This window comes from Plectropomus leopardus, chromosome 15 (assembly GCF_026936395.1).
Source record: "Plectropomus leopardus strain MGB_pleo_1.0 chromosome 15, ASM2693639v1, whole genome shotgun sequence".
Classification (NCBI taxonomy): domain Eukaryota; kingdom Metazoa; phylum Chordata; class Actinopteri; order Perciformes; family Serranidae; genus Plectropomus; species Plectropomus leopardus.
This window is the reverse complement of record NC_142190.1, coordinates 22,064,605-22,091,021: the sequence shown is the minus strand read 5'-3', so window position 1 is coordinate 22,091,021 and position 26,417 is coordinate 22,064,605. Positions and strand designations below refer to the sequence as shown.

The 26,417-nt window shown below is 39.0% G+C and overlaps 1 long non-coding RNA gene across 1 annotated transcript in view; it reads right to left on the bottom strand.

Moving 5' to 3' along the window:
• The window catches only part of LOC148187296 (uncharacterized), a 105,470-nt gene extending 79,611 nt beyond the window's left edge, over positions 1 to 25,859 (bottom strand). The window contains exons 1-2 of the long non-coding RNA XR_015779033.1: positions 25,683 to 25,859; positions 24,727 to 24,827 (exon numbers count right to left, since the gene is read on the bottom strand). This is a non-coding gene — a long non-coding RNA (uncharacterized LOC148187296). The remainder of the gene's footprint in view (positions 1 to 24,726; positions 24,828 to 25,682) is intronic.
• Positions 25,860 to 26,417: the final 558 nt, after the last annotated feature.

Genomic DNA, 26,417 nt, shown 5'->3' with positions numbered 1-26,417 from the left:
CTTGTAGATCCACAAGAGTTCCAGGACTTTCATAGGCAACAAGAAGCCAGCTGCCGTTAGTTGTGATTGGATTTCATGCAGCTCTGCTCATTCTATTGTGCTGAATTTCTCAGAAAAGGCTCCCCCTGTCCTCACACCTTGGTGTCCAGACAGGATAAGAGCAAAATCTCTTTTGATTTTCACACAGCTCCAATGTCCAGACTAGCAGGCTGTCTGCTGCTTCAGGGCAGTAGAAATAAGGTTTCATGGATAAAGACTAAAGATGATTAGAGGTTGTGTCAATGGGACAGTGTGACAAAAATCTGAAATAGTGTGAAATATGTCTCAGTAGCTTTCAGAAACACTTCATACACTCATCACTTCACAGGAGTAAGTATAAAAGGGCTTTATTTTATATTTAGCTTTTATTTACTTGGCTGGGTAGCTCCTGTTTCAACAGAGACATGTGCAAGTAACAGCAACACAGTACATTTGAGGCAATTAAAAAATAATTTATGTTAAAAAGGTTAATTATTAAGGCTTCTTTTATTACTCCTTTGTCAAGGACAGATCTATCAGAGTTTGTGAGAACAAAGTACTCTCTGCTAAAGCCAGAACAAACAGCACTAAAGCTTGAGCCAGTAAATAAATCAGGCTGTTGCAAAGAGAATGAACTGGCAGCTTTCCCAATCTTATCCCGGTGGACGGGCTTCTGATTTTACATCTTGAGAACAATACAGGTTCAGGTATTACTTTTTCAGTAAAGGTGACTGTGAAAGCACCCAGGAGGACAGTCTGGGGTTATGGGTATATTTTCCTGCTAAGAACAGGTAGCACTAAACATCACTTAAGTAAAAAAAAAAAAAAAAAAGTCAGATATTGTGCATCTGCAAAATTCGTCTGCAGTAGACAGAGATTTTGAAGTGATACTGTGCTGATTTTCATCCAGCTTTGTGCCATAACAATGAAGGTAGTATGTATAAATGAACTGTGGTAAACTTCCAACCATCTTACCAGTGTAAAGATTACCCAGCTCTTGGGGTATACAGATCTACAGATTGTACTTCCCTATTTTCATACGCCCATCGCCACAGCAAAATATAGAAGCAGATTGACGAAGAGACCAACCTCTCTTTCTCAAACTCAGACCACACTCCAAAGAATGGTAAAACTAGGCTGTAGTTTTTAGTCAACTTTTGCTCCAACTCCGAAGATATACGTAGCAGGATCAAGGACAAATGTAATTTTGTTTTTTAAACAATTACTAATAAATCTACCTTCTACCTTCAAGTGATCATATAAACCAAGATTATGTTATTGTATTTCCAATGTCCTTCCTAAACTGTATTCAGAAACATATTTTGATGCACTCTTTGGCACCAATATGAGAATTTGTGAAGAAGAAGTGGGCGCCATACTGTTTAGCAATCCTGTACTGTAAAAACCTAGGCTTACAATACTGAAATAAAATGGCAAAACTAAGCAGTGCTGATAAAATATGAACCAAGATTGTTTTACTGCATTGCCCATTTTTCCTCTGAAACGTTTTCAGAAACATATCTTAGCTCACAATTTAACTATAATACAAGATAATTAATTACCTGCCGGCAGCCATATTGTTTCTTGTGGAAAAACAGCCAAGCTGGCATTATATTACTCACGAGTGGGAGCATTTATTGGTCCAGTGTGGCACAGTTCATTCTGGTTTTCTACCTCTCAAGAAAAAGCAAATGCCACAGCCCTTTTCCTCTGCTTTCTCTGATAACGTAGCACCAATTTCAAAAGTATCTTTCTACTGCATCGACAGCCCAGTTTTATGAAAAGACCATCTTTCCTGCAGTAAAATACTTAAATTTAAGTGGTTAGAGTAAGTGTTTCTGGTTTAAATATGTTTATTTTCCAACACTCTTAACTAAAAAGCCCCATAATGGGTGATAAGAATTCTTAAGCTTAGTGTTATTCCACTTAAAGTCACACCAGCCCACTATTAAAATGTCCATTTTCATCAAATTTGGCAAAACTAAATACCAGCTGAGTTCTTATTACAGCCGTGGCCAAGCTGCTCTGTTTAACACTTTGCCTTTTCTTTTTCTGCATTTTATGCAGTGTCCTTTATAAGGTTTTGACATCAAGCTGCATTCTGTTTGGAGCACCCCAGCAAGAGCATGTTTCTTTCTGTGGTCAAGTAAAGGCTATTTACATGGCTAGATGAAAGAAAGAAATTTTAACTGGTTTGATAGCACCACAGGAGCCAGCAGTAGAATCTATCAATATGGGAATCCTTTAGCCTCAGGCTGTTCTGGAAACATAAATGCACCCAAACAGTAGCGCAGTGCTCAAGTGAGAGATAACCTGATGCAACTTAGCCCACTATGCTCTGTGCTCCATCTCAACTGTCCACATGTTCTCACAACCTCACATTTTACATTTACCAGAAATTAATGTGGTGTATTATGATAAGTGAATGTGCAAATCATGTTTATCAGTGTCAAGTAAACAAATGCTCACAGGGGAGAGCAATGAGCACAGGTGTGACTGAAGAATAAGAGAAAGGGAGGAAAAATGAGAGAGGCAATGAGGAATGAGAATTTAAAAAGGGTGAATGCACATACTGTATATCATATCACCATATCATATCATATCTTGGATGATGGGTATATGAATACAAACACATACATGAAGACACACATGCACTTAAACATCTACTTGCTAAATGAATAAATGTCTTTCTCTGTGACACTTTTCCACAGATGCACAGCGGAGATTCGACTGTACGCCCCTGATCCCTATAACTTGCATAAACCTTAATATGCAAAAGGTCATACATTAATAATTAATAAGGGATATGTGAATGTGGAAGCGTTTGCGGATCATACTGTAGGTGTATGCGAGGAGTGCCAGGAGACCACGACTACACGCAGCTGCTAACGTGGAACTGTCAGCTCACAAGCTCTAAGGCTCAGGGGAATTGTGCCTCTGCCAGAGATGGATATAAACTCTTGTTTTTCTATCGCCTCTCTGCAAAAGAACATCATCCTCAGTAGTTGTTCTGGGTGCGCATGCAGTTGGGAGAGCTGGTTTCATCCCCGAGAGAAAATGAAATTCTACAGTATGCTTTAGTTGTTGCAAAAGAAAGCAGAGATAAGGAGTGTGTAGTTTCAACAGTCAGGCATTTTTTTCAATCTTGATTGCTAGTGCATCATCTTTGATTACAATTGTGATTCTTTTCAATCACTTTTCCATCCTCCCTCTATGGCTTTTATCCCAAACAAGGACAAGGGAAAGGAAAAACAGAAAAAAGAGGTTTTAGATTTTTTTTAAATACAACAAAAGAGAATCACACACATTTCCCTCTTCAAAGGGTAGTGTAAGTTTACTGATTTTTTTTTTTTTTTTTTTTAAATTGACAAGGTCAAGAAATGTGAACAGAGATGAACTGGCAAGAATAAAACAACATCCAGTATGTGTCGGCTACAAACTCTTCAAGTGGGAAAGAGACCACAGTGGAGATACATTATTGTTTCACCAGATTCTGAATCTCTATCTACATAGCTCACAATGATCCTGAGAGTGCCTGCACGGAGTGTCCACAGATCACCAAGTGGCTGCAGCCAGGTGTGGGCTGAATTGCATAATGCATTTCATGCATTTCAATCCAGTATGTACATCTGTTTTATGCAAGTTTGTGTACATTTTATGGATTAAATTATATAGCCACAGAAGTTTTATAAAGTTGAGAAAAGGCTCAGTCATCATCTGAAAAAACAATTACCCCAAAACAGGCATTTTGTTAAAAGGAAGTACTGTGGTTGTAGACTGTAAGAAAATCTGTTATTAACTGCATTTCAGTTAACTTTATTCCACCTCAGTGATCAATAGATAGATAGATAGATAGATAAATAGATAGATAGCCAAACTGATTTCAGTCTGCCAACTGACGTGAAATGGATTATCAAGAAAATGCAGAACATGAACAGTGTGTAAGGCTCCAACCTTATCACAACCAACAAGGAAGAACCATGGTCAACAAAACAGGGAGTGGGGATGACAATAATAAAGCCACGTCAGCGGTGGTATCAGTGGCAGTAAATGAACACATGAGGATTGTCCGCCAATGGACAATTATGACATCTGCTTAAGTTCAAGCAAAGCCCTGTTGTGACTGCAGGAATTATGACTGCCTGTAAGAAGCAAAGGAGGAAATAGTGTGACTTTATAGAGCCATAAAGTCCACAAGAAAGGAGGTTTAGGTGGATCGATGAGTAAATGTGAGAAAACATCAGTTTGACACAAGTGACTGCGGTTTACTTCCTGCTACCTGCTGTAAATATTGGTTTCTTCAAACAATGGCCACAGTCATTGCCAAACTTTAGCAAACTATTTTCTTCAAACCAAACTGCGATCTTTCACTAAATCTGACCAAGTTGCTTTTGACCCTGAACCTAACCAACCCTTAATCATAACATTGTTGCATCAAAAAAAGTTTTTTTTAACAGTGAATGAATGGTTTAGGAAAGCATGGAAAAACATCCTGCTTATATAAGCATCAGATCAGAAAACACTTCTATGAGTTGTTTTGGAGTTGTTTAATTCAAAGGACATGGTGGTCATGTGACTGTAACAGCTGAAATATATAGGGCACCAACGTGGGACAGAGTGGGTTATTTTACCTGCTACCAAGACTTGTGTGGTTGCCACCAGCTTCACTGTGTACATTTTGAGTTTTGCCAAGTGCTGAATGCAGTTGTTTATGCTGGGTTTAGAAGTGTAAGCTATAAAAACTGGTACTGAATTAATTAACTGGATCTTTTTACCTAAAATGAATTGATTTGATTGATTCATTTACTTCAATATGAAAAGCAAAAACATCAACAAGGTTGCTCTGCTGCATCACATTGTCTTTAGTACAATGAAGATTCCATTTTAATCATTTTAAAACATATCGGAATCATTTTTTACACTGTACTATGTAGTTTTTTACCTGTTGGAGGGCCATGGAGCCACATGCAGAGAAGAGAAAAAATTTAAGGAGTATCGGAACAATACAGAAGAGATGTGTCGCACCTCTTCCATGTCCCATGTATTTTAGCCATTATGGTTAAGTTTAGGGCTAGAGATGCAACATTACAGTAATGAAGTGTTTGTTAAGGTTATTTCATAATATCATTGATTTCAGCACTGTGATGGTTTCCAAGTTCATGTAATTAATTAGTAGTATGGGTGGTATAAATAGCCACAGCCATGCATAATGTTGTATGAGCCTTGCTGATGCATCACAATCCATGAAACTGCACTTCCTTTTCTCACTGACATGTCTAATGAGTGGTGGGGCAAGCACAAGTTTGATTAAGGGCATTTAAAGTTTGTTCACATGTGGCCAGAACCATGTATACATGCAGCTTTACAAATCTGACAGAAAGATTGCATATGCATACTATTGTCTCAGTTTTTGTTGCCAATATAAAGAGTTTTTTGCATTTGGCTCCAGATGCTCAAGGCATGTGTTAAAAAAAAAGGTGTGTTCTTCATCTTCATCGGGTTACTCCCACTGGACTCTCAGCATTGCGCTGATGGGAAAAATCACCCTGTTGCATCATCCAAAGTAGCAGCAACAACTTACTAACTGCCTGTAGGCCAGGCATTGGGCTTGCATGTGGGAAAGAAAGTAAATAATTAAAATGTTTTGTGGAAAACGCAGGAATGTATCGTTCCAAGCAGTTGTCCATCACTCCCACTGCTTTTGGCTCACAGATTTCGATTTGTCTTAGGCTGCTGTCAAAAGAGGGAAAGTAAAAAGAAGGATGAAGCCCTATTTGTCTGCCCAGCCAGTCTCTATTTGACGGCCTCTCTGTTCTAGATTACATCAGGACTCTCAGTGGATGAAGCCTCCATCAATACGTGGAGCTGTCCATCTCCAAAACTGTAAGTGAGTCATTTGTTCTTCATCAAGTACCTCACTTCCTCAGGTAGATTAAAGTGTTGAAATTGTGATCGCGTATTATGGAAAAAATAAGACATGTTCTTAGGTAACCTGTCTTCCTTTTCTTCTGTCATGAAGTCTTTAGCTGCCAATGGAGTTGTTTGTTTGTAACAGCCCTGATATTACAATCAAAGACTCCCTTGCTTGATTCCATATTGTGTGTATATATCTAGTTTTTTTCTTTCCTTCAGGTTAACCACTCAAATATCTTTGAAATAAATAAAAAAAACATTGAATGGCCAAATAGGAAATTTTAGTCTCAGAATTTGTTTGATCTCTTAAATTCCAGTGATAAATCATTTAAAGCTGTGAGATCTAGAAAGGTTTGCTTTATGAAATAAAGTATAGTGACAATTTCAGGGTTACAGTCCTTGCTTTGAATAAAACACCTTTGTTGTTGTTGTGTATAAGGAATTGTATCAATATGTTCAGCCTCACCGGAATTTGATGGGATATCTCTTTGAGCTTTTTTATCTGAACTTATCCAGCTATTGACCTTTACTGTACATGAGGTTGGCTCTATCTGATCTTCACAAGGAAATGTACTCTTGTCCAAAATCATTGCATGCACTGTTATTATCACAGTTGCCATCTTTGTCACTTATCTCTTATGTGGAAAAAAAATAAAATCTCAACCCATCTTAATGCTGCCTCAAATTTCTGGGCTGACATTTATGTTAGGAGGATGTTTTTTTGTTGTTGTTTTTTTTCTGTGAGTCAGAGTCAAGCTAACCATCAAGATGTTTCCAATGCACATGCAATTCTAAATCTAATCTTAAAGTGTTAATCCTCAAAATACTACATCATTTGTAATTTGTTGCTGAAAATCAGAGTAATATTCAGTGAAACAGACTGAGCAGGTGAAGCAGAAAGTCTTACTCACCATGTTGCACTGATGTGCAACAATCACTGAGAAAGATCCATTAGGGCTACAGAAATTCATATTTTCACTGACACAAGCATAATGAAATGCAGCTGCAGGACATGGTACATTTTGAAAATGTGTAATGTTCACTCACTTGTTAGCTCGAGAGATTACATGCCCACACGCCCAGCTTTGACTGAAAGCAACAAGGTCGCCCTCTTTATCTGCGCTTTCAGACCTAATTCTGGGAAATGCAAAGAACCAAAAACTAGCTGAAGAGGAATTAGACAAGGTGGGTTGAGGGGAGAGTGGGGGCACAAAACCTAAACACAAAGTGACAACTCTTGGAGGGCATTGAACATAATGTATTTTCCAGTTATAACAGTATCCACATAGGCATAGGTGCATTTGTAAAACTGTAACGTATAACTATTCACCTTCAGCAAAATGACAGTATGCTAAAAACGTGATTCTCCCTCAACAAATCTGAAGTGCAATCAGATAAGAACTCAATATTTAAATTGTAAACACTTCTCCAAGCAGTTCTGCTTATTAATGCAGAGCTTTTGTTTCCAGGGTACAATATTATTACTGCTGTGTGTGTGCGTGTGTGTGTGTGTGTGTGTGTGTGTGTGCATGTGCGTGCTTCAATTTCTCAAATGTTCAAAGAAATTCTGAGACACTTGGAAAATCATGCCAGTAGATATTTAGCTGTTTTACCAGAAACACTGATGAATCTAAATTATTGAACTTGCTACTTTTTGGGACTGTACAGCAGCATTATTCCTGATTTTGTCAGCTTGCTCTGAGATATTATAGAATTTTTTTTTTGTAATCTTTATTATGGTAACTGTTGCAGCACTTGAGGAATAAAGAGTCCAGGTGTTGGGAGGTTGATGCACTAAACAATACAGGAAGGGACACCATGGCTGATGGGTAGGTGTATAGAGAAGTTGATGGCTAAAGTGTTGACCTTTGTGAATGTCAGGAATCATAGGTTTGTAATCCCAGCTCCCATCTCAGACCTTCATTATGGAGACATTGCCTTTTAAAAAATGTCTCAGTGTTTACAAAGATCAAGAAGAACTGGTGTGATTCAGCTTCCGTTTGAGATGGTCAAGCAAAGTGCACTTCTTGAGTAATTTATCCTTGAATGGAAGTGCTTTCATTAGGATTTCAGAATACAGGTTTTAATGTATTGACCTGAATGCAATGGAATTTCAAAGCCATACCACCCTCTTTTCAAAATAAATGCTCTATAGAGGATTCTATATAATGTACCATCTCGACATGAAGGCTAACACTGTATTTTAGTTTAAAGTATCGTTTTTGAAGGTAGATATTAAAAGGCTCAACCTAGTCATCATCAAGGATCAGTTTTGCACTGAACCTCCTGATGTTTGGTTCTGTATCTTTTGCTGTGTATTTTATATGATTTACTGTCTACAGGATACAAACTGAATAAAGACAACAAGTGTTTTTTTGGCTGAGGCATTTAAATCTCAGGACGAATAGTTTGTGTATATGAGCCAGCTGTTTGCGGGCCATTTCAACCAGCATTCTCCCCCTCTTCCACTAACTGCATGCTATGTCTTGCAAGGACACCATCGCTGCGTCCTGGGCTTGATGCTGCCCGAGACAGTTGTGATTGGTTTAGAGAAACACAACAACAACTCAGAGCATTTTTCCCCTGTACCAGAATGTTAATGGGTGTTCTAGAGCTAATACAGGGCTGTGGAGATAGATCTGGCTACGCAAGACTACCAAGCAGCAGAAATCAGAGGACTACTATTTGAGACCAACAAACAACAGAAACAGGTATTTTTTAACAAGAGGTTGGGATATTCTTAGACACGCTTGAGGGGATTTGGTGGAAATCCGGGGTAAGACTGGATCTTAAGCTAGGCTTGGTCAGAAGAGGTAGCAAAATTTCAGAGTCTATGGTAGTGGAGACCTTACATCTTCTCCAGAGTTCATCAAAGTTGTATCAAAGTCTGAATCTCTGCGTGGTGACAAGACCCTCATGTTCAAGAAAGCCATCAGAAGGCACAGTGGAGTTTGACTGGTGATCTGGCAAAGGACTGGACAAAGAGGGCTGGTCTGTAATATATGCTGAGGAGATAATGAGAGAATAAGGAACAAGAACTCGTATTGGTGATAACATACTGAGGGTAACTTCAGGACAGGTGGGTAACGGCAGTTATCTTAAGTGATGTTAATGACTGAAAAAAAACAGGAAAAAGAGCAAAAAGACTAAACAGAAGTAGACATTGTGTCACCTTCAGCATTGGAATTAGAAAATAGTCTTGTTTACAGTCTGTTTCCATGAAAATTGTGAGACACATGCTTATCTGTTGTGTACAGCTAAACACCTGAAACTCCCTAACCTATAATAACTGCCAAATTTGGTAAGGGATTTCATGATGCATGTTTAAGCACGGACACGCTTCTACAACAATTTAACAGTATTTATTCATGTAGCCTTTCCACAACAGCTAAATCTAAATTTACTTGCAAGAACACAAGTCAATGACTTCAGTGTTAAAGTGATGTGTAGATTAAAATCTTGAAAATCAAACATATGGTGGAAACTATTTCAAAGTGCCAAGTACAGTAATGCTGTGGACTGTTTCAGTAAATATACTGCCAATTTGCCCAGCGCCTGAAAAAAAAAGAGTCTCCTGCTCTCACTGTTTCTCACCTGGTGATAAGCCTGTTATCTGTGCCTCCCTGCTCTGCCCCTGGCCCACTCTCCTCGATACTTTGCCCGGCCAATCACACAAGCAGCCACCTCAGAGTTAGCCAGGGACCCAGAGAGCCATGCTGAGGAGACATGGTGACTGTCACTTCAAATCATGAAGTGAATAGAAAAATGCCATTTCTTTTGTAGTGGAAGTCTTGGGTGAGAAATGATGAATAATTCCCGTGCTGCTTGCAAAATTCTTAAGCGATTTCCAACTAGGGCAATACAGCCAGCTCATTTTTAAAGGCACCTGACGTGACCGCAAACTTTAAACGCCCACTCAGTGGCCACACTAGCACACAGCAACATTTAAAATGTGCGAGGAAAGCAAGTAGATGACAGATGCTCATACAGTTCAATTAATGCATTAGTAAGACAGACTAATGGAAACAAATGAAACTTTAACAACCTAATGAATTTCCACTCAGTTATTTATTTGTTACTTTTTTATGCCATTGTTGATATTATAAATAGGAAAGCCTCTGCCCATAAGATATGAGTGCTTTTCTATGTAAAAGGCAATTTTTATACAAACAAAAATTTGACTAAAATCAATAAATTATGCGCTTTGCATTTATCTTATCTCTAGGGCTGTACCCCACTCAGAATTACGTCCGTCAAACCGGATTTGATGTCCATTACAAATATTCAACGATTTGTTTTTGGGGGGTTTTCCATTCAAAGTTTTCAAGATTGAACAGGGCTCCGCAGGACTTTCAGCGTAACAGCACTATTCACGTCAGATAGTAAACAAGCTAACAGTGCTAATGACAGGTCGCAAATTCACAATTTTTTTTTTTTGCAGAAACTAGATATCAACAAAAGCCAGAGACTGTATTGTGTTCACTTGCTGCGAGCTTTAAATTCACCACTACTTCTATGGTACCTCACCTTATGGTGCAGGCTCTCTTTCCCATTATTCTGCTGCCTGCATACCTGTAGTTGCAAAGAGTAATGTGAAAGTCAAGAGTGCTCACTCCAAAACAAAATCTAGAGACCAAAACACCTCCAGAAGTATACTGCACAGAAAAAAACGACGGCTCGACTTCAATTAATCTTGGTCAACTGAGAGTCTCCAAATGATGATTCAAGTATCTGACTTTCAAGCGGCAGCTCTATTTATCTCCATTCTGCTGCTCTGTTTCATTGAATTATCTTATTTTTTCAGTTAATGTACATTACAGATCTGTAATTGGGCCTATTTAGACAGCAGAAACACTGAAAGGCCAAAGTAGTTCTCTGAATTGCTGTGGATAACAGTGACAGTGCTGATCAGAGAGTGGAAGTCTATACGTGTTTCTCCATGTGGACAAATGTAATTGAGCGAACAAACAGCAGATTAGAGCATTGTATGCCTTCTTGGCTCTACAACACGATTCCTATAATTTGATGAATCCCTTTGACTGAATGATCTGATGCTTTGTCTTAGATCTCCTGTAAAAGACTGAATTACTGAGTCTCTCTCCATGTTGACCACACCGAGGGAAGAGCTGCTCCGTTTCCCTACCGAGGCCAAATATGTTAACAAGGCAGCAGACTCCAACACTCTGGGACCTTCTCCAAACCATTCTTGGTATGTGTCCAATGTTTGGCTGCATATGTAGTGTATATGATTGCCTGGGCTTGCAGGTGGCAGAGAGGAGACAGATGTTGTACCTTTGTTTTTCCCCTTGTTAAATGTGTCTCCGGTGAACTTATTTTCTTCCACTGGACCATATCAACAAGAAAAGTCTCCACTGCCACGTACACATTTCCTCTCTCTTTCTCTCCCTCTCTCTCTCTCTCTCTTGTATTTTCATACAAACACATACAGTAGATGCACTACTGTTTCTCTTGGTGGCAAATGTGTGGGCACAGACAGACATGAGTCACCTAATCAGATCAAACGCTGTCTGGCAAAGATGATAAAACACGATGACATGAGCAGCATCTTTCTATTTGTGTTCTTCCTCTATGAAAATTGGGATGATGTAAAATGCAAAAGTCATTGTGGTGATAATGATGCATATTTTAAACAAGGTGCCGCAACACTTTCCAAGTCTTTCCATTCCGACATTTTTGTTTCTTAAAGGTGTATATACAGTTTTTTGAATGCACTGATTTTATTACTGTACAAATCAAACGTTTCAACCCTATTGCCATAAAAAAATGTTGTGAATTTTTGCAAACCACAGATAAGAACATTTGTATATTATTTTGTAGCAGATGCATAGAAGCTTTATATTTCTTAACAATGCTAAGGTGAAGATATGGTTAGGTTTAGGAGCAAAAATCCCTTGATTAACACTGTTGCAAGCACTGAAATGGTCACCAGACAACAACCAGAATTGTTGGTTTGGAACACTGGTCAGCAGTGGGGTTGATTTCTGGTTTTGCCAGTCTAGTCCAGTGCATGAGCTTAAACCGGTTTGATTTTAGCAAACTAGCTAAACCCACACTGTGGGGAAATTTTAAAAGTAGCCTATGTCACAGCGCTAAATCCAATTCAAACTGCATTAGTAAGCAGTATGACAACATGAATAATGTAATATCAGAAATAGATTAACAGAGCCACTGGTGTCCAACAGGCCATGTGCAATATACTGTCAAGCCGAGGCCGGTGTCGGCAACATGAAGGAATACAAATTTCAGTAGAGGTGTTTGTTTACTTCAATGTCCCTAAGTTTTTTGGGATGACAAGAGGGGAAATTGCGGAGCTAGTCTCTTAAAAAAAGACTACAAAGGTGATAATATGACATCATTTTGGATTTAAAGCCAATGAAAGAGGTGTCCCAACTGGCTGCAAGTGCTGTTTTGAGCTGAACATGTGCTGGAGACTGTGTTTCTATTTATATCATCCGCTTGCTTTGTAAGCGCCCCAATGGATGAGGAATGGCTGATTCATGTTGGAATAAGGAATTATCTACACAAAACCTCCTTGTTTCACTACAATAACCTAAACACAGTATCAGCTAGGTGGAGGGATAGTGCAAGAAACTTAAAGTTTCTGCTAAGATAAGGTTAATGTTACTTGCTGTTGGCTATCGGCCATGAGAAGAGGGTAATTATCGGTTTCGGTTGAAAAAAGAAATCCATATCGTGTTTCCCTTGTCTGCAGTGGTCTGCAGATTGGAAGGCAACTGCATGACACGTCATCCATCCAACATCCCTCCAACTCCAGATGATCAAAGTGAGCTTATATTCAGTATAATGTCACTTTGGAAATGTAACATATTTGTGGTTTGCAGAAACGTATAGTGAAAACATCTCCCTCTGGCGTCTAGGCTAACTTTTTACATGCAGTTTGTTGAGAATGAAGTCCAAGATTTGAAGATACTGAGCTTTATGCAAGACATAAAAAGAGGCCAAGAAGCATAATTTAGCTCTCAAGCACCAGTGGCCTGTTATGGCTGAAGGAAAACATACCTTTAGTACAGCTAACGACTCTTGCTTTCTTCCATCTCTCCATCTCAGTTTCTCATGGGTCTCCTCTTTTTCATTCTATCCTTAACTTTTCTCCCCTCGAGCTCTTCTTTTCTTTAATCCTCAGGCAAACCTCACTCACTCCCTTGCACCTAATTTTCTACATACTCTCACCTAACGTCACCTCTGCTTTACATTCTTCCTCCTCCAGCTAGATCATACCTCTGTGTCTTGCTGTTTTCTCTCCGGTCTGCTGATAATGCTGTTCGAATGATGTAAGATTGCTGCAGGTGTGTAACACTTTGTCTTTTGGGGGGCTGAGAAAGACAAACAAAACCAAACCAAACCAAAGACATTGGTTCTCTGTGCTTATATATATCCAGGTTGTTAAGCTTAGTGGGCCTGTGATGGTTTAGCGAGGCTAACCTTCTCCATCTCTGCCCTCCTGTTCATGCCTGCCTCTGTGCAAACTCTGAGTCATGGGTTCTGAATGTTTAAAAGCCTTTCCCACTCTCTCCCTGAAGAATCTTATATTTTTCTTCTATTCTCCCCACCTCCAACTTTCTTAAAATTGTGTGTGCGCCCATCCAAAGCAACTTCTCTTCCTGAAAATCTATGAGGCACACACTGGCATAGCCGCTCCTGAGGCAAAGACTGCCACCTACAAGAACTTCACCATCAATGTCTTACTATGCGTTAAGCATGTGGGTGAGAAGTTGCCTGCATAAATATTAGGGGGTGGGGGAACATAGATTTACGGAATATCATTTCATGAAGAGTGACAGCAAAGACACAAACTTCCTATGCCATAAGTAAAGTACCCTGCAGTGGTACAGTAGGGCACATGGGTTTCTGTGGTTACACAAACAGAAAGTGCAAAAGTTTGAGAATGAGGAAATTTTTTGAGGATTTTTTTAGTTTTACTTTGTTCCAACAACTCATCTTTTGGCGACAACTAATTAAAAGAGTGTGTGGTCCCTGCTGGTAAACAGTCCCTGTAAGATATTTTTTTTATTCTACAGGTGAAATATTGTTTAATCTGCTTTGGCCATGCGACTCTTTATATTGTACATTTTAAATCTGTACCAGAATTATATTAAAAACAGGAATTCTATCATGTAGCACAGAGAAACATACTGTGGCAATAGTTATTCTGTGACTGTAGTAACATTCTGGAGGCATTGGCAGTACATCTAACACTGAGCTTTAATTGATTTTTCTTGTAAACTGATACCCTACGGAGAACTGCATCTTGTAAAAACAAACCTAGTGGGAGCTGTGCAAGCATCCACAGTGCTAAAATTGCTGACGCCATTTCTTCCAATATCTAAAAGGCATGCAATTCAAAGAGACTGGAGGAAAGACACTGTACATGGCCTTTTCTGCCTTATGGCTTCTCTTCAGTAAAGGCTTGGTGGTTCCAAATTGAACCAAGTGATACATAACATTTGGGCACAAGGTAAGTCATTAGTGTTAAACTGGATTAATTTTGTTTCAAAGTGTACTTCCTATGAAAGCAATAAGAATGGAGCCAGTACTAACTTGGACAAAAGTTGCGAAGTAATGATGGCAGTTCCACAGCCACCATATATGAAATAGACACATGAAAAAACAAATTAAAAATGTAAATTACAAAGTAAAAAATTAAAAGCAGAACTTAAGCTCAGAACGCTCATTATAATGTTTTACATTTTGTTCACAAAGAAAAGTTTTAAATTAGAGGCACTCTGCTGACAGGTGTTAACAAGCTTACAAGCTGTACTTTTTTCTCTCAACTGGTAAAGAGTATAATAAGCCTTAATATATTAATAAAAACCCAAACTGCATTTGCATATTGTCACTTTCTAATGTGTAACAACTATGATAGCTGGCACTGAATTTAGAGTTTTACTTCCTCTAAACCAAACATAGAAAGGAGAGAGCACAACCTATTGCATGTGAACAGTAATCAGCACCACAGTGGGCTGGACAGCCTCTACTCAAGCAAACCAAGGCTTATTATTAGCCCTGAATAAAAATGGTTATGTAAAGAAAGCCCACAACTCAAGAGTAGAAGGATGTGTGATAATTATATCCCACAGCAAATTGCACAGAAGATAGAATCTATACTGTTATATTAAAAGTTCCTTTGCAACATTCAGACTGTGGACCTTGATTCCCTGCACATGGCTCTTACCACTGATGTGCCAAGCAAACATTGAGGTGACTGAGCTGAAATGCTAACAGTGTCAAAAGTGCTAACAACACAAAGGCAACAGTGCTGACAAAGCTAAAAGTTTTAACCTAGGTGGGGAACTGTAGGGTGGACGTTATGCTTCCCAAAGCCACCATCCCACCACTGTGGATCGCCATCAGCAGTGACCGCTGTATGACCGCAGGGCAGAGCAGTGGTGAATAGCTAGCCAGTGGAACATGAAGATAAGCACTCACACGCATGCGCCCAGCAATCATGAAAAAGAACAGAGGTGCTAAGATTACAGCACACACAGAGGGAGTGTGATACCAGTCTCTTCTCAAGACATCATTATGCTGCTTTATATTGACATAGCTAATAGTTGTCTGTTGCTATATCAATGTTCAAAATCTCATATAGAACCATTGAATAACATGAAACTGCATAAGTGTGGCTTTTACACAATATCAGTCCATTAAAAAACATGACTGTGCAACAACTATGTTGCACAAAATTATAGCTGGCATTGAAATTAGACTTTTGCCTCCTCTAAATCAATTACATAAAGGAGGGAGAACAAGGCGCTGCATGTGAACAGTAATCAGCACCACAGTGAGCTGGACAGCTGCACTTCAAGCAAACCAAGGCTTATTATAAGCCCAAAATAAAAATGGACATGTTAAGAGTAGAGAGTTGTTCTTGTGTTGATTCCCACCAGAAAAGGAGCGATGAGTAACAAAAGTGTACAGTGACTGTTACAGACATCACAAGCGTACGTTGATTAGTCGAACACAAATGGACCAAGAGAGAAGTTGAGACTTTACTGAACATGTATTTGATGTGGAAATACAATGCAATTTTGACTTGTCAAAGCAAAAGAGACATTGCTATACCACAACAGCCAGTTAACAGTTCATTGCTTAAGATCAATAAAGTTATCACCTTGTTTTCCCATTGTATTGACTGCAAACAGTTTTCAGGTTCCAGCAGGTAGGGGCTGAAGATGAAAGCTACTGGAAGATTCTTGATCAGATAACAAGAGCAGAAAAGAGAATTGTGGGAGACGAAGCAACCATAAAACATTGCAGTACAGCTGAGAAGAGACATGGATTTGGACTACGAGCTGTGTAAAGTGCAATCAAGTCTCTGGTGAGGTTAGCTGGAGGACACCAGTTTCAAAACCCTGCCTGGAGCGGCCAGAGGGAGAGAAGTATAATCAGTGAGGTTAAAAAAGTTTGTGGGAGAGTAGAGAAGGGTCATGGTTGGGAATAAGTGCTTGGGATGTCATCAACCTTCTCTTCAAACTAGCTGACAAAATACTCTGTGGAAAAGAAGGGTAAGCGGAGGTAGAGAATAGTTTCCTGAAGGTAGAAGCCGAGGACTGGGTGTCTTGACTACCCAATTTGTCGACTACTTCAAAGGAGCTTAAACTTTCTGGTTGGTTTTTCCACATTTCCAAATGTTTATACTGTACAAAGTGTCTGAATGTAAGGCCTTGTAAGGGGATACTGTGAGAAGTAAGGTGCTAAGGGAAACATGAATGAAGCTGTAGAAGTGAAAAAGAAAAATTAAATATTCTCCATGCACTCAGCATCTGAGGCTTTAGAGGTGGTGTCGACATTTTTCTGTCCCTCTCTTCTCGTTACCTTGCACACTAACAATACAATACAGATTATAGTCTTAAACATGTGATAAAGGCGTGTCTTTGAATCATGCTTGAGTGTGTGTATGCATGTGTGGGCACTTGTGCATGCATACTTTGTAGGCACTTTTCAAAGAGTTTATAAAATGCTTTATAGATAGTGCATAAAAGGAAGGCGAAACATTGTATCTACTGAACAAAAAAATGGAACTTAAGTACAAAAGACTATGGGGGGGTGTATAAAAGAACCAGGCAAGCATTTCAATATTAATATTCAAAAACAAGACTATAAAAGTGTGTTTTACACTGTATTTATGTGATGCCAGTGATTTTTTTAGTCAGTATGCCAAAGATTCCCTGAGCAAGTTGGTCTTTGGACTCAAGGTCCTAATAGCGCTAATAACTGAGGCCTGACTCAGATAAAGCTGAGATATCTCGTGAAGATCTAATCCATAGCTGCAAAAATAAAAACATCTTTGAAATTTGATGTTTAGTTGTGACTCATTTTCATTTTCACAGAGACTTCAAAGATATTGCATGAGACACTAAATCAGAGTCCTGCATACCTGCAGGTACCTGCCAGGTATATGGTTCTGGTTGAAAAAGAGAACATGCAGGTCATATTGCAGGTGGTGGGTGATAAATACAACAATATAAAATGAGAACAGTAATAATTTAATTTATTGTTTCAACATTTTAATGCTCTGACGGCTGACTTTGTGTGTTTGCTTTGTCTTTTGCACCAGCTGGAATATGAGAGCTGCTTCAATTAGGTACATTCCAGGCACGTTAACCGTGGACATTCCCTGCTCATTATTATGAGAATATGCAAAAAATTATTGATTTAAATTGTATTGCCTGAATTATCTTAATTTCAGAATATAATATCTCCAGCCCTATTCACACGGGACTAGAAAAAACTAGAGTGCCTCTGGCAATTTGAAATAATTGCAGAGGTTGTATGTGATCTTATTTCCATTAGAATCTGTCATGTCTGGAATTTGTCAAGTAAATATTCCACTGCAAATTACCTACCATGTTTCACCACATGCCGAGGGAGTGTGATAACATAAATCCTGTTTAAATTGGCATCTGTATGATTTGTGATCATATTTAGGTTATGTCTTTTCTCAAGACTTCTTTCCTGGACAAGCATTACAGAAAACTATAAATGAAAGCTTTGACAGCATTTTGGGTGCAGGAGGCTCATCTTGCTACACAGCATAGAGACCCATTAACAGAAAGAGCGAGCTCAAATCAATCATAAGAGCGAAACCTTGAAAGATGATGAGATTGGTAACATGTGATAATGTGTGGCAGAACTGGTTCTGTTTTTTAACCCACATTTAAAAGAAAAAAGGAGGTAAAATCAGACCCTTGCAGGACTCTGCTTCACATGAAAGTGTAATGATGGGTCACAACAATTCAATAAAGTGGAATTTTTTCTTTTACTAGAGGAAAAATACACCAGCAAATCCTTAACATTTATTAGGGGAGTTTTTAGTGGTAACCGGGGATAGCTGCTATTACATTTATTAGACCTTAGAATTATGAAACTTCTCTAAAATAGCACTCTTTGAAATAAGATAAGCTATGGAATAGCATGACAGTTGAACATTAAGCCTCTCATAATGTCACACATAAGTCTTCGTTAAGGCGCTGAATATGAAACGCAGCCTTTCTAGCGGGGCTGAAGAGAGCGACTACCTGTGCAGTATATTCCTGAGATATCTTTACAGCAATTACTGTACAGTAGCTTCTGCCAGAGAGGCCTCGAGAAGTGATATGAAAGCAGACAAGTGCAGAAAGAAGAACTGAGGCATTATAAGTTATTATAAACACCAAAATTAGCATTTCATGCAACTGTCAAAACATTCAGTGCAGCTGATGAAGTTAATGTATAAGTCCGTGCTTGGAAGAATGTGTGTGTGTGTGTGTGTGAGAGAGAGAAAGAAAAGGCAGAGGAGGACACAGTAGGCTATTCAAAGATACAATGTCCATGCTGTGAATTTCCATCTCTTGCTGGACTAGTGGAGTCAGTCTTCAAATTTGGACATGGCAGCTGTGCTTTTATTGGTAACACCATGTCCATTTTTGGAATGGGCTAAGCTTCTGCTTCTACCTCAGTTCTCCAAAATACGGTGCGGAGAGGTTCATGGACTGATCCTGAGGGGCTCTCTGACAGTATGTGGGGAGTAAGGAGAGCGGGGAGGAGGGAGGTTGATAGGAGACTAGACTGACACCAGGGGCTGATAGCAGGACTAAAACCACTGACTCACTACCTGACATACACACACACACATACACATATACACACACAAAAGGGACTGAAAGGCGGACAAAGCCTGAGGCTCTCAGTAGGGACTCCATCCTTGGAAAGATGGGTTTCAAAGTGGAGGCACCCTCCCTTATCTCCTCCTCCTTCTACATCCCTCTCTTAGCACTGCAAGGCAGAAAAATGACCTGAAAATGTCTGCATACATGCACTAAATGCAAGAAGTAGATAATCACATGCTCTTTTGCTAACAACTCTATACAAGCACAACCTTATTTCAGCAATCACATTATTCAGGGTTAACACACAAAATAAACATAGTTGGAGGAAACTGATTGCAAGTTACCTAAATGTCTGTGATGTTGCATAGGCAACAAAAGATGGTGCAAGTTTTAAAAGAAAAGTGAAGCAGTTGGATACACAGACAACAGAAAACAAACAGGGTCATGTATAAAACTGATAACAGACCCACCCTATATATGAGCACTTCATTGACACAGACCTCGCACAAGTGCAAACACAAACATTCATGTGAGAGAATCCTAATTATAGCCTTTAACAATAATGCTGGCAGCTCTCTAATTGCCAATTAACTCAGGGTCACTGCTGTTATCTCTCAATCGCGCCAGCCTCTGTGCTTTGCCCCCTACTCCTCCTCCAGGAAAAAAGGGAGCTTTACTCCACCCCTTGCTCATTCACCTCATGCGCACGGACCCAAACCAAAGCAGTGTTTAATTTGCTGTAGTTCTTTCGAAAAGCTGTGCAATAGCAAGGGACATGACAATAACTAAACGGTTATCGTTTTGTGTCACCACTACAGAATTGTCTGAGCTCCTGCTTGCCCTGGCTGGTCTGCATTCTGCTCGACTGCCACTAAATCACCTAAACCCTCTCCCAAGAACAAACACACACAACAACCCATTACGAGCACACACACAAACACACACACCGGCACAGACTAAGCCACTAAATCACAGAGAGCAAATGTGACAGGATAGCTAATCTAACTGTAAACACATTTGCAGTTAATCCTGAAACAGAAAAGGCCCTTAGAAAATACATAATAGTAATGGAAAGAAAAAAAACAAATTCATCTCTGGAGAGACAGAGAGCTTGAGGTGAGAGAATGGATGTTCAGTTCAATTCAAAATAACCCAAACTCACACTTAAACTTGCAAATACACAAATTCACAAACACTCAGAGCTGTGTGTTAAGTTGTTTGCGCCCTTATCAGCACCCCATTGAGCGGATATAGACTTTTTAGTAAAACTGCGCACTCATGACTATAAAATAGGAGCAAGGCTTCTAAAAATCAAGGCCAACAGTTGCAGCAAGGCAGCAAACCCAATCCACATTTTTTTATTTGACCATTAGAAGACAAAGTTTTCAAATGGGTAGACATGATCAATGACATATGGAAAAAAATCACCCTCTCACTTAATTTTGCAGCATCTGGTAACATGACATAGTACTAAAAGGTGCGCTGAGGGATTTCAATCGGACATGTTAAATTAGTATAAACTAACACCTGACTTTGAATTTTTGATTGGCTTTATACATTTCTTTTCATATGGATCAGGGGTTAACCACGCCCAAATCAACCCAGTTTTAGTAAACTGTGAAACAAATAAAATGAGACAATTTAAAATGTAGATTTAGGATATCTGACAACTTTGAATTCTTTTTATTATGTCTATAAGACCCTAAATTACATATTAAGAAAGTTTTTGGTGATTCGAGTTCCCAGAGGCTTTGAGCCAAACGATGTCTTTTCCAAACCTAACTGCATGCTTTTGTTACCCAAACCAAAGTAAACCCAAAGATTTTTGCTTGAAGTGACTTCTGGGGCTGCTCTGTCCATGGTACTGACACAGAGCGAATGAGACTGATAGAGAGGCAGAGCTGCAAGCAGTTGTTTGTAAGTGCCTCCCCCTGCTGATTTTGACAGAAAAACATTCATAAGTTTTAAAAAAAAAATAGCCCTTAATCTATCAGTGCTACATTCTTAAGTTAGTCTGATTAAATTCTTTGACTCTGATACTATGTCCTTATGTTGGGTTTTTTATTTGGCAATTCTGAGGCTATTGCATGGTTAAATCAATTTATTTTTTTCAAAGAAAAAACCTGCCCCTTTGCAATTTGTGACAGCCCCCTCAGTCACTTTTTTCTGGCGCCTGACCTGACATGTCTAGCCATGTCTGTGGCTTTAAAAGTTGGTATTTTTTAAGAAGAGTTTGGGACATGCCAGACTGTGATTGTAGTGACAATAGTGTTTTGGTTTTTTTGTGTGTGTGTCAGTTCAGACAATGTTCAGTCAAGTTTGACAAGAAACAAGAAAGGTTGATATTTTTCAAAAAGAGTTAGGACATGTTCAGCTGTGATTGTTTTTGTTTTGTTTTGTTTTGTTTTTTAATTGCAGGTCAGGACATGATTAGCCTTGATTGCAGCAAGAAAGGTTGGTATTTTTTATTGACAGTTCAGACATGTCAAGCTGTAATTGTAACCACAGAAGTGTTATTTGTTTTGTTTTTGGTTTTTTTTGTTTTGTTTTTTTTTATGTTTAGCCGCAATTGTGGTGACAAGAACTACAAAACCAAACATTAACCACAGCATTGTTACAACATAAAGCTGAAAATTGAATTCATCGAAATGAAAAGGTTCAACATATCCACTACATGTGAAACGTACATATGTAACATATGTGTGGTTTGAAAGAAATGCCAACATTAATGCTGGCAAAATGGTTTGGATATTGCGTATGTTTACATGTGTTTTTGTCCGCACAGATATGAACTTGTATGTGTGTGTGTGTTGTGTTGTGTTGTGTTGTGTTGTGTTGTGTTGTGTTGTGTTGTGTTGTGTTGTGTTGTGTTGTGTTGTGTTGTGTTGTGTTGTGTTGTGTTGTGTTGTGTGTGTTGTGTGTGTGTGTGTGTGTGTGTGCTTTGTTTCACACTATTCTTCAAAAGTTAGAAAGGAACTATAATGAGTACTGTCCAAACCATCATGCTGGAGTAGAAAACGTCTTAAGGGCTAGGCCTATTAAAGAACATAATGGTTAACGTAGCAAAGTATTCCTCTTTTAAGTAGACTGCTTTGTATTTCAGAGGAGTTCTTTAAACGTCTCCCTGAGAAAAGACTGAGTAGAGGGCAAGATAGTAGGAGGGATGGGGAGATGGGCGACTGAGCAAGTAAACCAGGGAAGGTGGAGGATTGGAGCAGACAGGAAAAGGAGGTATTAGGGGCAGTTATATCATGAAATGGTTTGCAGGGTCTTAGAACTGAGTGGTAATGAGTAAATAGCTCTGTCTATGTTAATTCTTCTCAACCTGTTTCTTTGCAAATGCATAAGCACACGGTCTTTTGCTTTGATCAACGTCATTTGCCAGAGAAAGGAAAGGTTAAAAGGATCAGTGGTTTTACAGCTAACCCCTCTTTTCCATTACATAGGCTGCATTTACCATTATCCTGACCAGACAAATCATAGCAAGTATCAAAGCTGCAATGACAAGGTTTATAAACCCTAGATTCACACAGCGTCAAAGTAATATTTCCAGATCATTGAAATGGTTTCAGTTAGTCTCTGTGATTAGCCTCCCTGACCTTCACATCAAGTCGAAAGTGAATCAAAATAAAGGTCACATGTTGTGTTTGAGCATACCGTGCGCACGGGACACCAAAATGCTCAGCCGGTAAATAGCATAAATGTTCTCCAAAACCGCATCAGACAACCACTGTTTCCTCAGCTTGTAATTGTTTTAGACTACAGGATGTTTAGGGAAATTGGTTTGAGCAAGAGCCAAAAAAGCTAAGTAATATATAATTATACAGTAATATTGTCTGTGTAACTTGTGTCAAAGAGTTGTTAGTGCTTGAAGATGACATTGTGTCTGATTTTAATGGTAAGAAAACAGTTTCAGTAGGTCATTGGGTGTATTCTCATTTTTAAATTCATGTGAGGGTTCAGTGTGAGCAGAGCTGGATCAAGCAGAGGTTCAGCATCATGCTCAAAAAAGCCTCCGGAGGAATGAACACAGTCTTTTTGTGAATCCAGCCAGTGATAATACAACTAAGGAATTCTTCCTCTAACCACAAAACCCCTAACCTTTACATGTATTTACATTAATTTCCCTCTTATTAGAGTTATGTGAGCTTATCAAGTAGCCTTGTGGTATTTGGCTCCAGAAGACAGGGTGAGACTAATAGCTTACTCTTATCTGCAGTTATGTCTGTGTGCATGTATTAGCTTACCTTCATTATTTGTTCATTTACTTATTTATTAGTTATGTCAAAAACAGAGTAACTGGTGCTCTGCTTGCGGTCATGTTTTCATATTTTTAATCGGTGATGTGATGTGATTCATTTATTTATTCAGTCAGTCATTTATTGTATTCAAGTGTAGCAATGCTCACTTTTACCACTGTAATGCTCTACAGCAAGGAAATTCTGCTGCACAGTGTGTCTGAATATGAAAATTATGCTGCACCTTGAGTTACAATACTCAGACACCTGGGTTTGCAAAATATACAAATTGCGGAAGCTACAACACCAACCATGAGCAGCAAATAGTGTACGAAACATTCACGTAGTAACCTCTCGTTTCAGCAGGCCCTAACTGTCACTTCTACTGGTTACAATGACAAAAAACAAACAATGCCTAATTAACATCAAATTAATTAATTCATAACAGGCCAAAATAAAACTTGACTGTGAACTGGTTAAAGGTTTCCTCTGAAGTTTAACACCTCTAGCAGCCTTATTGTGCTGTTTTTCTATGGACAGGTCCCTGTTTTGTCTTAAGGATGTGTCTCAAGGATGTGAACACTGGTGACGTGATACACAGTCCTAACAATGGTGTCACACTACTCCATTTGTCTACAGATGGCAACAACATGCCAAAATATTGTAACACCAGAAACACACAGCATGCATGAGAAGCACGTGACAGCAACCTCGTCAAACAGCAGTGTGTTTCACACTCGTGGTGTTCACTCTGGCAGCATTGTGGCTGCGACACTTTAGGGCTGGCTACTGCTATGAGTACTGTATTTCCACATTTACAAGCACAAATTCCACTCATTTATGAAGCTGTGCAAGCTCTTGTACTGTCAACAACACAGTCCTAAAAATGTTTCACAGTAAAATGCCTTGTGTCCACAACTGATGGGATTCTACTGACAGAGATGTCAGAAGCAGGAAAGTTGGAGTAAAACAGATATGTTTGTATTTCCTTATCTCTGTGACAGAAAAAGATATTAAAAGTGTAATAAGAGACGGTATAGAGTCAATATAATTATCAAAACACAATTTTCACTGTTTATTTCTGCTGACAACTGTGCACAGCACGTGGGGAAAAAACTGGCGAGCCACCATTTCTCTAGATGTGCCATGGCTGACAGGCAGCTGAGACGCGCCTGAGCAGCGCTGCTCACGCAGGCAGTGTGGCTGCTCTGACTTGATAACATGCCCCCCCCCAAAAAAACCCCAAAACAAAACAGGTTCGGCGACACATATGCGTTGCTCATGCAGCCATTGTGTTTCTGGCATAAAAGAGTAGGGTTTTACAGCCCATTACTTGTCACAGGACAGCATTCAATGACTCTATGACTGAATCATTGCGCAACATTATATCTAGGCAAGTGTCTACTGCTCAGGTGTGCATTTCCTACCTGGCTTCCATGTTGGTGGTGTGGTCTGCAGTTTGGCATGGCTGATGCCTTGTCTCTTTGTGGTTGGGTTTCCCAGTCCTTGTTAGAAATCCATTCCGGGGCTGCAAAATATTGATAAATACTAACACTGTGTTTTTTCCTGCACAATTGTAAAATAAAAACAACAACAGGAATTTTCACCAGATTACTTGGATAGCTCAGTTTGGAAATAATGAATCATTCTACAATTATCTGAGAGATTTTGAAGCATAGAAAATTAATATGCTGACTGACAGAAAAGCTGAAAAATTACTACTTTTTACTCATTAGACATTTCTAAAAGAGAGCGGGGGAAATTATGCATCTTAAACTTTGACTTGACTATTCTGAAAAGAACTATGGGTTGCCTTTTCGTATGAAATGCACTATAGGCTATAGATAAATTTGCCTTGCAAAATGCAGTGGTGGAATCACTACACTAATAATAATAACAATAATAATAATAATAATAATAATAATAATAATAATAATATACTTTTTATTTAGATAGCACCTTAAAAACAATAGTTTACAAAGTGCTTTGACAGACAAAGCAAAGACAAGAACTCAGGGAATAATAAAATAAACATCAACAGTCAAACCAAGAGGCAAGAACAAAATGCATTTACAAAAGGTCAACAAGATTACAGCTAATAGAAGTAATACAAGGGATAAAGCAGGCAGATCTCAAAAAGGCAGTTAAAGTAGTAAATACATTAATTTTAGAAAATATAAGAATTAAAGTAATAAAAGACCATAAAATAACATGAGAAGTAATTAAAGGAGTGACCTATGGCCTAGACGTGATATTAATAATACATACTTACCCTAAATAAACTAGACTCTCTTATGTTGCTCCCCTTCTGTTGCTAGCTCATTTTCCCGTTGTGTTCGACCACTGGCAAAACATACTTTGGTTGTTTGTCAGACACACTTACCGTTACCTGTCTTGCCTCACGCCTCGACGCTGGGAAGCCTCTGTTTTTTAAGCTAACTCAACTAGCCTTAGCCTAGCTGGTAACTAGCTTTTACAGTCCGTCAACTCTACCGTGAAGAATGACCGGGAAACGTCATGACAACATTGCATTCTACGAACTAGTTCACTGCTTCGGAAAAGCACGCGCTCTATCTGCGGAACTTGCTCGCGCTGTGACGGTTCTTATCAAAACGCACACACGCAAACTCCTCCTGACTACGTCACATACCTACAGTACCTTTCTTAAAGGGGAAGGCTTGACCGGTAGCATTGGTCAAGAGAGCCCAGTGGGTTTTTACTAGTGCACTAGAATAGAAAGCGCTCTGTATTTTACTATTGAAAGAAGCAGCAAAAAAAGTAGCATGACCTGTATGAATTATTTTTCCATACATGATATTGCACGCTCTGCACCACTGGGTATGTGCAGTGTTGGTGCTTGGATGACGTATGAGGTGCAGCCATATATAGTTAGTCACATATGCACTGCTGTACCTCTTTAAATGTTGTATTTTCCTTAATTTAATGCATTGTATACACTGTATTGTATGTGGCATAAAACTAATGGCCTTCTCTGCTGGCCTTGTCAAAATCAAAATCATAATTTGTTTTTCATAATTAAGTATAAATGTGTCTTTATGTTGCTAATTACTTGTTCATTGTGCTACTTATCCACAAAACAAATTTATTGTTTGTTTGT